This window comes from Balaenoptera physalus (genome assembly GCF_965194825.1).
Source record: "Balaenoptera physalus genome assembly, chromosome: 2".
Classification (NCBI taxonomy): domain Eukaryota; kingdom Metazoa; phylum Chordata; class Mammalia; order Artiodactyla; family Balaenopteridae; genus Balaenoptera; species Balaenoptera physalus.
Window position 1 is genome coordinate 79,737,058 of NC_138883.1, and position 13,763 is coordinate 79,750,820.

General features: G+C 38.2%; 1 long non-coding RNA gene across 1 annotated transcript in view; it reads left to right on the plus strand.

The window, feature by feature from the left end:
* Positions 1-13,763, plus strand: part of LOC309656288 — a 344,992-nt gene that overhangs the window by 116,825 nt on the left and 214,404 nt on the right. The window lies entirely within an intron of this gene.

The window sequence follows — 13,763 nt, forward strand, 5'->3', positions numbered from 1 at the left end:
CTTGGAAGGTAGTTTGGTTTCTACATCACCTTGCCTGCTGAAGATTTGTGCATGTTCTGTTGCTGAGGCTGTTACACATATCCTAAGGCCAAACATGGCAGCAGAAACCAGAACTGCCAAGCCTACCCTCACTGTGTATGGTAAGTAACATGGTGATCCACAGGTTCTTTTCAGTTTCATAGACCTTACTGGGTTTGGGGTGGGGGGGGAAACTGTCTCAGAGGTGGTAGAAATGAATTAGTGCTTACGCAAAGCAAATGCCTGTCATGAATGCATGGCCCTCAGAGGACTAAGCAATATTCCATCCTTGTCCTTAAGTAAGTCTTGTAAAAGTCAAAAGGCAATAAACTAAAAATCTAGAAGCAACGTCTTGGCCACCCATACCATTCATATTTCCCAGTGTTTCTATGAAGTAGTTTAGTTATCTATTAAGCTGACAAGGAACAGGTTTTATTTTACCAGGCAGAAAAAATTTTCTAAGGATATCAACAATGAAACAGGCACTGCAGAATTAAATAGCTTAAAATGAGCAGTTGGAAGGCAATGTAGAACACCTGGTAGATAGGTAAATCTGTGCATAAAGAGGTATAAGGAATCTTAAGCATCTATTCTACCAAGCAAATCCAAAACCTGGACTGGAATGAGAACTTAAGGACAAAACTCAGATATTTCGTAGGCTGTGGTGACAAGCATATTCAAATTAGAAAGCACAATATTTGTAGAACTAAGTATTGGTTACAGTTTACTGGCACTACATATTATTTAGCATTTATAAGTGAGAAGCTGTCAACTCTGAATTGTCCACATGAATGCAGTGGAAGCCTAGGCATTGATTTTAGACAACTGATTTAGAAAATCATGCTTAATTTTAACAAATATTTATTGAATGCTTACTTTGTTGAAGGAACTGTGCTTGGCCTGTTAGGGTCTTTCTTCAAGGAGGGGGATAAGACAAAGTCAATCCACTAGTAGTACATTTACCAGGTACAATGTAATGAATACCACAAAATGGATGCAGAGGAGGGAGAGGATTTATCTGGAAGGGCAAATTATAAAAGACTTCATGGAGGAGACAGTGGTAGCACTTCGACAATCAAATGGGGGTTGGGGTGGGGTGGTGTATGGTCAGGCCACTCAAGATGGCTGTTCTCTTGCTCTCTGTCCATCCCCTGCCAGACCAGTGCCTGCTTCACCTATACCCAATGCACATGACTGACCTTCCTATGTACTTGCCCCAGGTCCCAGCTAGTGGTAGCTTATCAAAGGGGTGGTGAGGGGCATGACCCTCTGCTGGTTTCTCTGGTAACTAATAAGCCAACCTGAAGTCAACTCCCCCTATAACTGGCAATCTCCCCTCCACCTTGGGAGCAAAGACTGCCACCATGTCCTGCCCGCCATGTGCTGCACATGGTGGGGTGTTGCTCCAGGACCTTGCTTCAGACCTGTAAGTTCCCCTGCTATCCATTAAACCATTGATGTCTCTGTTGCTGACTCCGGGCTCTTTCTTCAGTCTTGAAGCTGGGCAAGCACAGGACTTAAAGGCCTGTGGCGTGCAGTCCAACAGGTGGTGAGAAAATGTTCCTGGGTGAGAGAATAATATTAAAAGAAAGATTGGTTAGGTGGAAAGTGAGAGATATATTTGGGAAATCAGGAATAGGTTGTTTTTGCTTGGTCTGTAGGAGACTTGCAGGGCTATAGGAATTTAGTCTGGAAAGGAAGTTGGGCAATATTTTGAAGAGCCTTACATTTCAGGGTAAGAGATCCACTTGATGCTGTATAGCACAGTTGCTGAACCTTGCCACTATGGATATTTTGGCACTAAGAATAGAAACCAGGCCTGTTGTCAGGGCCTGTCCTGTGCTCCAGCCTAGTGGCATTCTTCTCTTTATCTCCCCTTTTCTGATGACCAACAATGTCTCCAGACTTTACCATATTCCCTGGGGGGGAAAATTGCCCCCCCCGCCTCCCAGGGCAATGTTTAAAGAATATCATGTGACAAGTGATAAATGCAAAATATTTTATGTTGAAATGGTTCATAGTAAATTATTACTTTAGTTTCTGGGTACTTAAAATCTCTACTGTAGACAATGGGAATCAGGGCAGGTTTCACCAAGCCTTCATATAATCAAAGAAATGCTTTTCCTTCTTTTCTACATATAAGCCATCACCAGGTAATCTAAACCCTTCCTAAATATCTCTTGAATATTTTCTTTGTATCATTATTGCTGCTGACTTAGGAAAGGCCTGCATCATTCCCACAGAGATCTCTGCAATAGCATCTCACCATCTTTCTGCTTCAGGCCTTGCCACCTAAAAACCATTTTTCATATCCTTTCACACCCTTTTTCAAAATACAAATCTGATCTTGTCATCACTCTACATAAAGAGCTTCAAAGACTCTCCATTGCTTTCATGGTAGAATCTAAATTATTATCGTGGCTTATGTGACCCATCTTACCTGTATAACCTCATCCCTCCTGTCTTAGAATCACATATTCCAGCCATAATGGATTACTGAAGTTTCTTGAAAGTGTCACATTTTTTATACTGCCATGTGTTTGTATATGGTATTCTTTCTGCCTGGAACTCTGGTCTCCCTGATTAATGGCCAATGCTGATCCAATTTAAAACTCAGTTCAGGTGTTATCTCATCCAAGCATCAGAATACCTTCCTACCACCATCACCCATGCCCCTAACATACTTCTATAACCGCTGTATTTTGTGTTATTCTCTGGCCAAGGGCCAATTATATTCTTTTGTGCATATTTTTACCTCCTCCACTGGAATGTACTTTTATTGAGGGCAAATATTAGTCTTACTGCTTTTGTATATCCATGGTAGACACTCAATAAATGGTTAAATAGAAAAGGAAGATGAATGTGACCATAATGTAGATGCAGTACAGTGGCAAAATACTAAAAGTGGGGAAATGAATTCAAGGCTAATGCAATAATACAGGAAAGAGATGATGAGGATCTGAACTAGAGTACAGGAAAAGGGAAATGAAAGGAGGTAGTGGATGGGAAAATATTTAACAGATAGATATACAGGATTTAGTTAACTAATGTTAGGAATGTGAAATAAGGAAAAAGAAATAAGAGGACAAATGATGCTTTGCTATTTGGTGGTAGGTTGAGATGTCATTATGGGATTTAATGAGTCCATTTCTGGCATAAGGCTCAGCTGGCAAATGGAAAAATTAGTCTTGAGTTAGAATAAATAGCAGTGTGGATTGGGGAGTCATTGGTAAAAATACTGATGTGGTAGGGTAAATGAAAATGCAAAGAAAGTTTGAAAGGATAAAGAATAGACAGGGTTGAGGACCAAAGATCGTCAAATACCCAAATTTAGGGGTGAGTGAAAGAAGAAGAACAATGGGTTAATGAACCAGAGTCAGACAGTTAAGGGCAAAAACCAAAATGTTGAATATCAATCTCATCACTTTGGCTTGCCTTAACTGCCAATAGCCCAAGAGTTCACTGAAGTGATATTGTGAAATCTAGTGGTAATTCTCATTACTTATTGTTTAGAAAATATTAGAAACTTAGATCCCACTGTCAGCCAGTGACCTGGCTGTAAAATTTTGGGTACTTACAAGGTTGTCAGCTGAAATACCGGGTACCCAGTTAAATTTAATTTCAGATAAACAATGAATAATTTTTAGTATAAGCATGTCCCATGCAATGTTTGGGACATACTTGTACTAAAAATTATTTCTCACTTACCTGGAATTCAAATTTAACTGGGTGTCCCTCATTTTGTTTGCTAAATCTGGCAAGTCTACTCATTATCACTCGGAGACTCTGTATTTCCTTAAGGAGAAACAAAGCAGTTTTTTTTTAAATTGAAGTATAGTTGATTTACAATATTGTGTTAATTACTGCTGTACAGCAAAGTGACTCAGTTATACATATATACATTCTTTTCCATATTCTTTTCCATTATGGTTTATCACAGGATATTGAATATAGTTCCCTGTGCTATACAGTAGGACCTTGTTGTTTATCCATTCTATATATACCAGTTTGCATCTGCTAATCCCAAACTCCCAATCCATCCCTCTCCCCGCCACCTCCCTCTTGGCAACCACCATCTATGTCCCTGATTCTGTTTCTGAAACAATGTAGTTTTGACTGACGGTCATTGGAAACCAATATATTCTCTAAGGAGTTGGCCTTCTAAGGAGACTTACACATAAGGGCTTGCTGGCCTTTGGGATAACCTCTGCTTTTCCCTACTTTCCAGAATGAGAAGAATCTACCAACTGCCAACAGCTGCTTAAATTATATGGGCTCATTAATATTTATGTTTTGTGAAGGAATTCTATTCCTATCTACTAGTAAAAACTCAATCTGCCAGCTGTATGGTTATTTCTGTCTTCACTTAGACAATGGTCCTTAACCTGAGGCCCTTGGAATTCTAGGTGTTCCACATAGGTTTGTGATCTTGCACAGTTGTTTTCTGAGAAAGAATGCATAGTTTTGACAGATTTTGAAAGGGCTCAGAATTCTAAAAACGTTAAGAATCATCTTATAGAGAGCACCAGATCTCAAGTAAAATTTGAAATCTTTGCTTCTTGTAGAATCTACTTGCCAATTATCAAAAGGTTCTTTGACTACAAACACAAGGAAATGTCTGAATACGGTAAAAAAAAAATAAATCAGACATGATTAAAGTGCTAGTTTAAAAATAAGGGCAAAATGCCCTGGGTTCTTTTCTCTCTTTAAAAAAAAAAAAAAGAGAGAGAGAAAGAAAAAAAGATAAGCTGAGATGCTGAATTTTCTGGAAACAATTTCAGCATCTGTAAAAGTCTATACTGTTTTTGAGTGCTGGCTCCTCCCAGGTCTGACATGTGCCACCTTAATCAACACTTTGGTGCAAGCATAATGGAAAACATGTTTTCTCTGCCATAGCTCTAGCATAAGTTTCTGACATCAGCCAAATGGGACAGACAGTCTAAGTCCTGCGATAGACAGGCCTTCTGACAACTAAATAGAGGACACCCTGCTCATGAAAGATAGCCTTTATAGATACCACAGCCTCCAAGTGGAAAACCCTCTCTTGGAACAGAGAAATTTGGCACCACTTTTCCCAGAAACTATGTGGAAGACCTTTAATACTAGAGAAAGTGCTTATAATCACACACTCTATTGGTTGGTCTACCGACACAAGTGCTTGGTGCTTTTCCACCTAATCAGACTTGAGCATGGAAACAGCCCAAGGTTTCCTTGGGTGTTTATATTATTTCAATGGCACTTCCTTTGATTTACCTAAGGGATGTTTTGTTTTAATTAAAGTTTATGACCAAAGACGGGCTGAAAAGTATTGAAGTGGATGTACATTGTTTATGGGTTTTGAATACAATTATATCAACCATAAAAATAGACCAAACAATTTTGCTTGTCTGCCAGCAGATTCTTGATCACAAGATTTCAGGTCTTCATTTTGTTTTCATTTAAAGTAATAAAAGGTGCTTGCTGATCATTAACTAGAGAAAACTGTAAAGTCAGTGAATCTGGAAACTAACATTTATTAAGTTTCAATGGGGAATGCAGTGAGGAGATCTGATGTTGGTTAAATTATGGACTCTTTCCAATTAGTTGGCTCTCCCTCCAAAGCAAATGTACTAAAAATAAAATGACTTCCTTTTTGATGTCAATTATAAAGTGTGTATTTTTTCTTCTCTTTTCGTCTTTTAGGTTTTGATAAGATTTGGCAAGATAGTTGCTTATGAACCTATCTGACACCTGCCTCAGAAATCATGCCAAATGTCATAAGGTCATGATCCATTTCCTTCACACTATCTGTGCTTTTATGTACCAGATTCTTAAATTAGAAGCAAGAGAATTGATGCACTAGCTCATCCATTTTTATTGAGGACTTTTATTAAAACCGAACGAGCTCTCCTGAGGCAAAATATTAGATAAAAATGGCGTCCAAAATATACCCATCGACTTGTTGGCAGGTCGTAGTACTCCCTTGATACAGAACCTTCATTCTTAGAACAAGATTTCCAACTACTGGGGCTTTCCCCCGTGTTTGCAAAGATGTTGAGGAACACAATAGTCCTGCTTCAAGGTCACCAGATACATGTGGCCTCAGGTCTGAAGCTACTTTGTGTGCTCCTCACATTTAGCAAATAGAGCAGTATGAATCAGGGTTGTGGGCCTCAGTCTCAAGACCCTCCTTGGGCACTAATGTGAGTGTTTCAAAGAAGACATTAGCATAGTGATAATATCAATGTTTTATTTAATATATAAAAATGCCTTGCTTTAGGCATTTTTACTCCCCAAGATGAGTTTTGAAGTTGGGATTTAGGAAACAAAGGTATTATTTGTGAATATACAAATCTTATCGGGCAGATTTGATTTAATAAAACATTAAAGTTTTCATTTTAACTAAGAGCAGGGAATTTGAAGTAGAAAATCTGAATTCCATTTCTAGTTTCATTTTTTATTATTGTATGTTCTTAGTCAAGCCATTGACAACTATAAAGCCGGGATACTAATAATTCTTTGCAGGAGAAAGAAGCTGAGGGCTTCTTCCCTGAAGGATTGCTGCTGTGAATTGTTTGGGTTCATTTTGTTGACACAGCACTAAGAGCTGTGCCAGGTTAAAGACTGGCTCACACTTGAACGTGGCCCTTTTAGTTTCCCTTTCCCTCTCCCCACGAGCTTGGATAAGTTATCTGTAAGGGGAACAGGCCATCTCTTGGGTTGTCACATGGATGATGAAATGAGAGTGACTTGGAAGACTGAGATCTAGGGCAGCCACTGTCTTGATTTGAATTTCTACTATGGCCTAATGGCAGATGCATTCTAGATTGTTCTTTTCTTCCATTGGAATGGTAAGATCTGATAGTCAGGCTTGGAATGCAGTGGTAAGAAGCAGTATAGGCCTTTAGAATTGCTTTGACATTGCTCTACTTAAGTCTACTTTGCTAGGGCAAAAGAAATCTTCCACATGGGCCGTACCAGAAGGCTAGAGTCCACGTCAGTGTTGGGGTCAAAGCCCCAGATAGTAAGATAATAATAAATTGCTCTTTGTCTCCTTGGGCACTTTTTTTTTTTTTTTTTTAATTCAGGGAACTTGTGGAGAGATGACTGGTGTAGGATAGGAATTTAGAATCTTATTTCTTGGCCATTTATCTCTCAATAGATAAGTATCTACTGGCATTACATTTTGACATGATTTGCGCTTATCTCACAAGGTGGTTTACAAGATTAGTTGAAATAATATATGTCAAAATACACGCTTCAGGCACTATAAATAATTCTACAGATATTTGTTATTTGTTATTATTTATTGCAGGCATACTGTACAGGTGTAGTTCTGCTTATTATTTATTACAGTATATTGTACTAGGGAGTCAACAATTGTTTATTAGTCACAGGTCAGTTCTCTAGCTTCTTCCTTCTCTTTACTGCATTCACATTTTCCATCTTACTTTTTTCTGCTTCTGTGCAGTTCATGTGTATATTTTATGGACTTTCAGATTCTCTTTACACTTACTCAATGACTAGTTACTACGTTTCAGGGGCTTTGTGGTCCCAACTACAAAAAGGTCTCTGGACTACATTTTTTGCTGTTTTTCTCTGAAGTATGATAATGTCTTTTCTCACTCTCTCTTTAACCTCTTTGTTCTTTTCACATTGCTGCATAGGGTACAGATGTCTGACTGATCTTTTCTCTGCCTTTAAAGTTAGCCTGCCCTGCCAACACCACATTTTCCAGGGACGGCAAAAACCAATGGGGAACAATGCCCCATTTACTCAGGAATTTACTCAGCATAGCCCTCCTACTTTGTCTCCTCTTGCTGTCTCTGCTGTCATCTCCATGCCTCATTTTTCATTAGCTACTTCTGATTCCCTCAGTTTGGGATCTCATTCACATTTTTGCAGGATGAATGTTGCAGAGCCTTTACCTGCTGGGCTAACTCCTACTCTCCCATTTATTCCCCACTTTAGAGTAGAGAATCCACTACATTTTAAACATTATACTTATCCTTAAAGGACCAGTTAAAAGCTCCCCTCCACATCAATGTTAATGTCTTCCTTTGCCTTCCCTTCTCATCTTGTTTGTATCTTCTTATGCCACCTACCACTGTTTTCCGTGTATTTATGTATGGCTTTGTCTCTTTCACTGAATTGTTAGTTACGGAAGAGGTGACTTCACCTCACTCATCTTTGTATAATTCAGAATAATCACATCATCCCTTGTATATGAATAGGGATATATGGAGTTTGGTATTGAAATGCTTCTTCTGTCTTCACACACACACCACTACCTCCCCTGGAAGACTCTTCATCTTCCTTTTATCTACTTAATACTTGCTCATCCTTCCTCTTTCCATCTAAACACTGCTACCTCAGGTATCCCCTGGATTAGGTTAAAGTTCTTTGAGGAATGCTCTGTTAGCATATGTACTTAATAAGATTCAATACACTTAAAATTATCTGTTCAGTATCTGTTTTCCCTGGTACATAGTAAGTTACATGTTGACAGAGGCAAGACATGCCTGCCTTGTTTACCACTTTTTACCTAGCATGGCACAACTGTCTGTTGATTTGTGGATTGAAATTAACTCATTGTTGTTTTCTTCTTCTATTTTTTTTTTCAGAAGCTATCCCTTAATGTATAGAGTACAAGGGCTAAAATCTAGCTATAAGGATTTGTATCACAGCTCTCTCACTTATAGTTGTATACCCTTAAGCTCTCTGTTCCTCAGATTCTTTGTGCTTAAGATGGGTATTTTAATGGTGTCTATATACTGTGGTCAGGAGGGATGTGGTCAGGAATAAGAGAGAGAATGTGGATTGCTCGGCACAGTGCCTTACACATGGAGGTAGTCAATAAACATTAACTATTATCACCATCCAGCCATCCTTATTGAAGGGAGAACAGAAGCAGATAATATAGAAAATTATTAAAAACTCTCTCCTTTCCAGCTCTGGATTCTCATCTATTCAAACCAAGCCAAAGAATCACTCAGAAATGAATGTGTTAATTCATTCATGCCAACCTTCACTCCTGGGAGGGTTAGTATTCCCATGAGCTGCCTTTGTGGGACTGGGGCCTTGTGTGGGTGTGCAGATGTGAGCAGGGGCCTCCCTAAGACTGAGATCCCATGATAAAAACAATGAGTGTCCCTCCTGCTTTGTGCCTTCCCTCTGAGATCAGGTCTGCCTCAGAAGCACTGAACTAAAATGGGCTAATCAGTGCCTCTTTGTTTCCAGGGATACATATTAGAGCTGATGTAGCAGCATCTTTGAGCAAATAACTATAGATGCATAAAATTCTCTCCTATAGTACTTTTCAAGAACCTTCATCCAAGTTGTGCTGGGTTGTTTTCATAGCTGCAGCCAACACCAATACCCTTCTGTTTCTTCGTTTTCTTGACATTTTACCCAATCAATTATGAAGTAAATTGCTCTTTGCTCTCAAAATGGCATGGGTTTCTTTCTTTTGAACAAGCTTATGAAAATGTCAGAAATTGTTAAAGAAAGTGAAGTAACAAAAAGCCACAGAGGAGAAATGTGGCTTTTATGTTTAATTGACATACAGCCTGTTGTTTAGCCCTAGTGATTCGGAATTGTGTGCGTTAAGGGTAAGGGAAAGTCCATGTTAATTATTCACACGCCTTTTCTCATTTGGTCCATGTAACAGCCCTGTGATGTGGAGGGGCAGTTATTTTTAGACCCAAGTTAGAGATAAGGAGCCTGTAACTCAAGTGACTCACTCAAAGTCTTAGGCTCTAAATTTTCACATTCCCTTATTCCTAACCCCAGCCCCACCACTTACTAGTTCTATGACTTTGGGAAAGATACTTTGTCTTTTTGTGTCTTAGTTCTTTCATCTGTAAAAGTTGGGATAACACTTCCATCTTAGGGTTCTTGTTAGGATTAATTTAATTAGTTTTCTAAAAACTGTGACATGCATGTAGTAAGTGGTCAGTGTCAGCTGTTAACACAATAGTGTAAAATAATAATATCTACTTTTTAGGTTTAAATAAGATAGTTCATGAAAAATGCTTGGACATTTCCTGGCAAAAAAGAAGCAATTAGTGTTTGGAGTCCTTTCAATATTATTTTTATGTTTATTCTATGCCATCATGGTGATGAAATATACACTCAAATGAGTTATTGGTTGGAGACTGAAAGACAGTTTTAGTCCTTCCTTCACATGAATGGTGGTGACCACTCTCTCAAAGTACTTTTTAATGTCCTTTACTATCATATTTTTAAATAAACTGTTAAATAAGTTGTGTGGATTAAAAATGTAAAAACTTATTAGTTAGATAAATTGGTAAAAGGTAATCATTTGGCCATGAATACTATTTACCAATTCAACAACTGCCATAAAGAAATAGAAGTGTTTATTATTTTCTATCATTGTTGGGTATTATTTTATATGTAGAAGTTTTAGAGAGCACTTGAGGACATATGAGGAGAAAGGCAGCTGGTGATAACAGACTTTGTGCTTGGCAGCATTGCTTTCAACGTATAGCCTTCTCCTCCTCCCTGCTACGCTTTCCTGAGGTTTAGCTGCATAGGCATATCCTGACACTAGGCTTGTCCAGGAAGTAAAATGTTTTAAACCAAGTGAAATTATTGACAACATTATTAAATAAGCATTTTAACTTTGCCCATTATAAACCACCTAACTCTAAGAAACTGATTTCATAAAAGGATGCAAAAGCTAGTAACATTAGTAACATTTTTTTCAAGTTTGGGTTAGGTTTTCCGAGCTTGAGCTCTTTGCCTTTTTAATATCAAGAAGTTATTCTGTTAAGTAAATATACATGAATAAGGTTTTTGACTGTCAGTCTTTTTTTTCTGGCTGCGTTGGGTCTTCGTTGCTGTGCGCGTGCTTTCTCTAGTTGTGGCGAGTGGGGGCTACTCTCCGTTGCTGTGCGCGAGCTTCTCATTGCGGTGGCTTCTCTTGTTGCAGAGCATGGGCTCTAGGCATGCAGGCTTCAGTAGTTGTGGCTTGCGGGCTCAGTAGTTGCGGCTTGCGGGCTCTAGAGCACAGGCGCGGTAGTTATGGCACACAGGCTTAGGTGCTCCGCGGCATGTGGGATCTTCCCAGACCAGGGCTCGAACCTGTGACTCCTGTGTTGGCAGGTGGATTCTTAACCACTGCACCACCAGGGAAGTCCCTTGACTGTCAAGTCTTAAGCTTTCAGTATTTCAGAAAGAAATTTGAAAAGCCACACTGTCCTTGCCTGAGGTGTGAGGTGTGATTAAGCAGCAATAAAACTTACCTCATCAGTCTTACTACCTAGCTCAAAGAATAGTGATTTTGAATATCTCTAGTAAGCCTAATCTGCATGGGTGAGCAAAATGGATTTAGCTGCTAATTTGATGTGCAACTATAATATCCTCTGCCTCTCTAGGTTTAAATGTCTATGTCTTAAATTCTCAGGTTTGAAGAACATAAAATGATATCAGGTCTAGTTCTGCAGGATAACTAGAAAAGAGAACTTTCTGGCCTATGATATAATTTAAAATATCTTAGATTTGAGTCTGAAACATCTAGTGCAGTTGTCCATACAGGCCAAATTCTTCAGGTAATTGTCAAAACACAAGCACTATTTGTGGTATGTAGTAACTGTTTCCAATACAATATCACCATATTTAGAGGGCATCTTTAGTATCTCAACCATGGCAGCCTATTTGTCTGAGAATCCAGCTGTTGAGTGGAAGTTTACATGGGTCTTCTCCCCAAGGGCTTTCAGAGTAGTCAGTATAAAGTCCGGAAAAAAATGAAGGGTAGATTGTTCTTGGCATGCAGGAAGGAAGTTGTCAGGCGGAAAGAGGATATAGGTCTGTTTGCATGCGAGGGTCAGTATTTGTGGGTTAGATATTTCCGCTGTGTCCACACGACAAGAAAATCCTCAGTTTCCTGTGCTGGACAAATAGCAGGAAAGGGTGTGAGGGTTATTGAATGACATTATCATGTTATAGCCTCATGGGTGAGGAAAGCCTGCTTATCAAACCTGATAGCAGCACAGGGTTTGTTTGGGGAGGAGACCCAAGGTGCTGGAGTCATTTCGGGTGTTTTTCCTCTTGGGTGCTTTGGATCATTTGGCTTTTGCAGACCTGACATTCTTCCTCTCAGATAGAAGGGACTGTTCTTACTCACTGGAAAGTTACTATCAGTTCCATTATTTGCCATCTCTTATTCAGCAAACAGTCCAGGTGCAAAGGAAATAAGAAACAGCCTGATTGGCAAAGTAGAAAATATCAAGACCTGAAACTTGCCCTGCGCCCCACAGCAGCCTTCTTGTGTTTAGCCATAGATACTCATGCATACTCAGCCTTATTTAAGTTTAGATTTTTTGTTTAGTACAAAGCTCATTTCCAGTAACTGCTGGTGCAATAGCTTAAATGAGCATGAGAATTAAAAGTACAATTCACTCTGCCAATTTAAAGAGTCCAGGTGTAAAACTTGTTTCTTAATTTCTAACTCCTCCAGTTGGAGAAATACACAGGTAATGTCTACATTCCTGACCTCTAAATCTATTCAGATCATGATTTAGAAGTGTAATTGGGCATTTATTAATTTGCCCTACAATTAATTAGTATTTATCACTTTTAGTAGTTACTGCAACCCCAAATCAAGCAATTTGATATAAAATGAGTAACTGTAGATGCTTTCTTATCAGCAATCTATTTTCTACAACAAGCAGTTTTAAAATTAGCATTCTGGAAATCTTCAAAATTGGAAAACACCACGAATAAAACAATTTGGTTAGAGTGATAATATTTGTATTTACTGAAAGGTATTCTGTTTTTTAATTCAAATTTAACTGCAAACTCTCTCATTTCCAAGCAGAAATATTTAAGTCCAATAAGAAAGGAAAGGATCAAGGCCTATTTTCAAGGAAAAATCTTGTTCTAAAAATAAATAATGGGAAAAATTAATCTTCTGAGAAACACATTAAAGAGAATTGAATTAAATCTTTAAAGGAAATAATAAAATGACTAACAGAAAACATTGTGGAATATTATAATGCCAATAGAAGAGACTTTCAAAAATATTCTTCAGAAAGTATATCAAGTCTTTAATGACACCCTGGGGATGAGAGTTGTAGTTTATCTTGAAGTCAGGAAATCATTTATTCTTTTATGTTAATTTGGAGGTACCCTTTTCTCATATAGATTTATCGAGTAAAACATTCTACCTAGGCCATAAGTACTTCCAAAAAACTTACAGCCAAGTTACATAGTTTTTTAAAATTTATAATATGAAGAATAATCATGATTATAAATTTTTAAGGTAAAATTACTAATATTAAGTACTCATATTAAGTAAATGGTAAATTTCTCCATTTCACCACTGAAAACAGTGATGTTTTAGATACTAATGGTATGAAAAATACTATGTATGGTTATTTGTATATACTCTAAACTTAGGTGAAGCAACCAAAAGTCAAATAAATGTCTTTAGATTGCTTGTCTTAATTTTATTGTTCTTCCTATTTGGGGAAAAAGGCTGGTTCAGGTTTTCCGTAAGTCAGTGAGATGTTTTCTCATCACTATATATCTACATGTTACTTTTCTGTCTTCTCATCAACATGTGGGGTTACAGATAACTCTATTTACATACTGGAATGTAGTGTGTTGTTGATATACTATGCTGTTTCCTTGGGGATGGATCCTTCCTACTTCTAGGTCTGTGGGAATTCTGGGAAGGCGGTAAAGAAGAGGCATAATATGCTATAGAAGAAAAGGGCCTTCTACTGTTTCAAGTGTGTTTG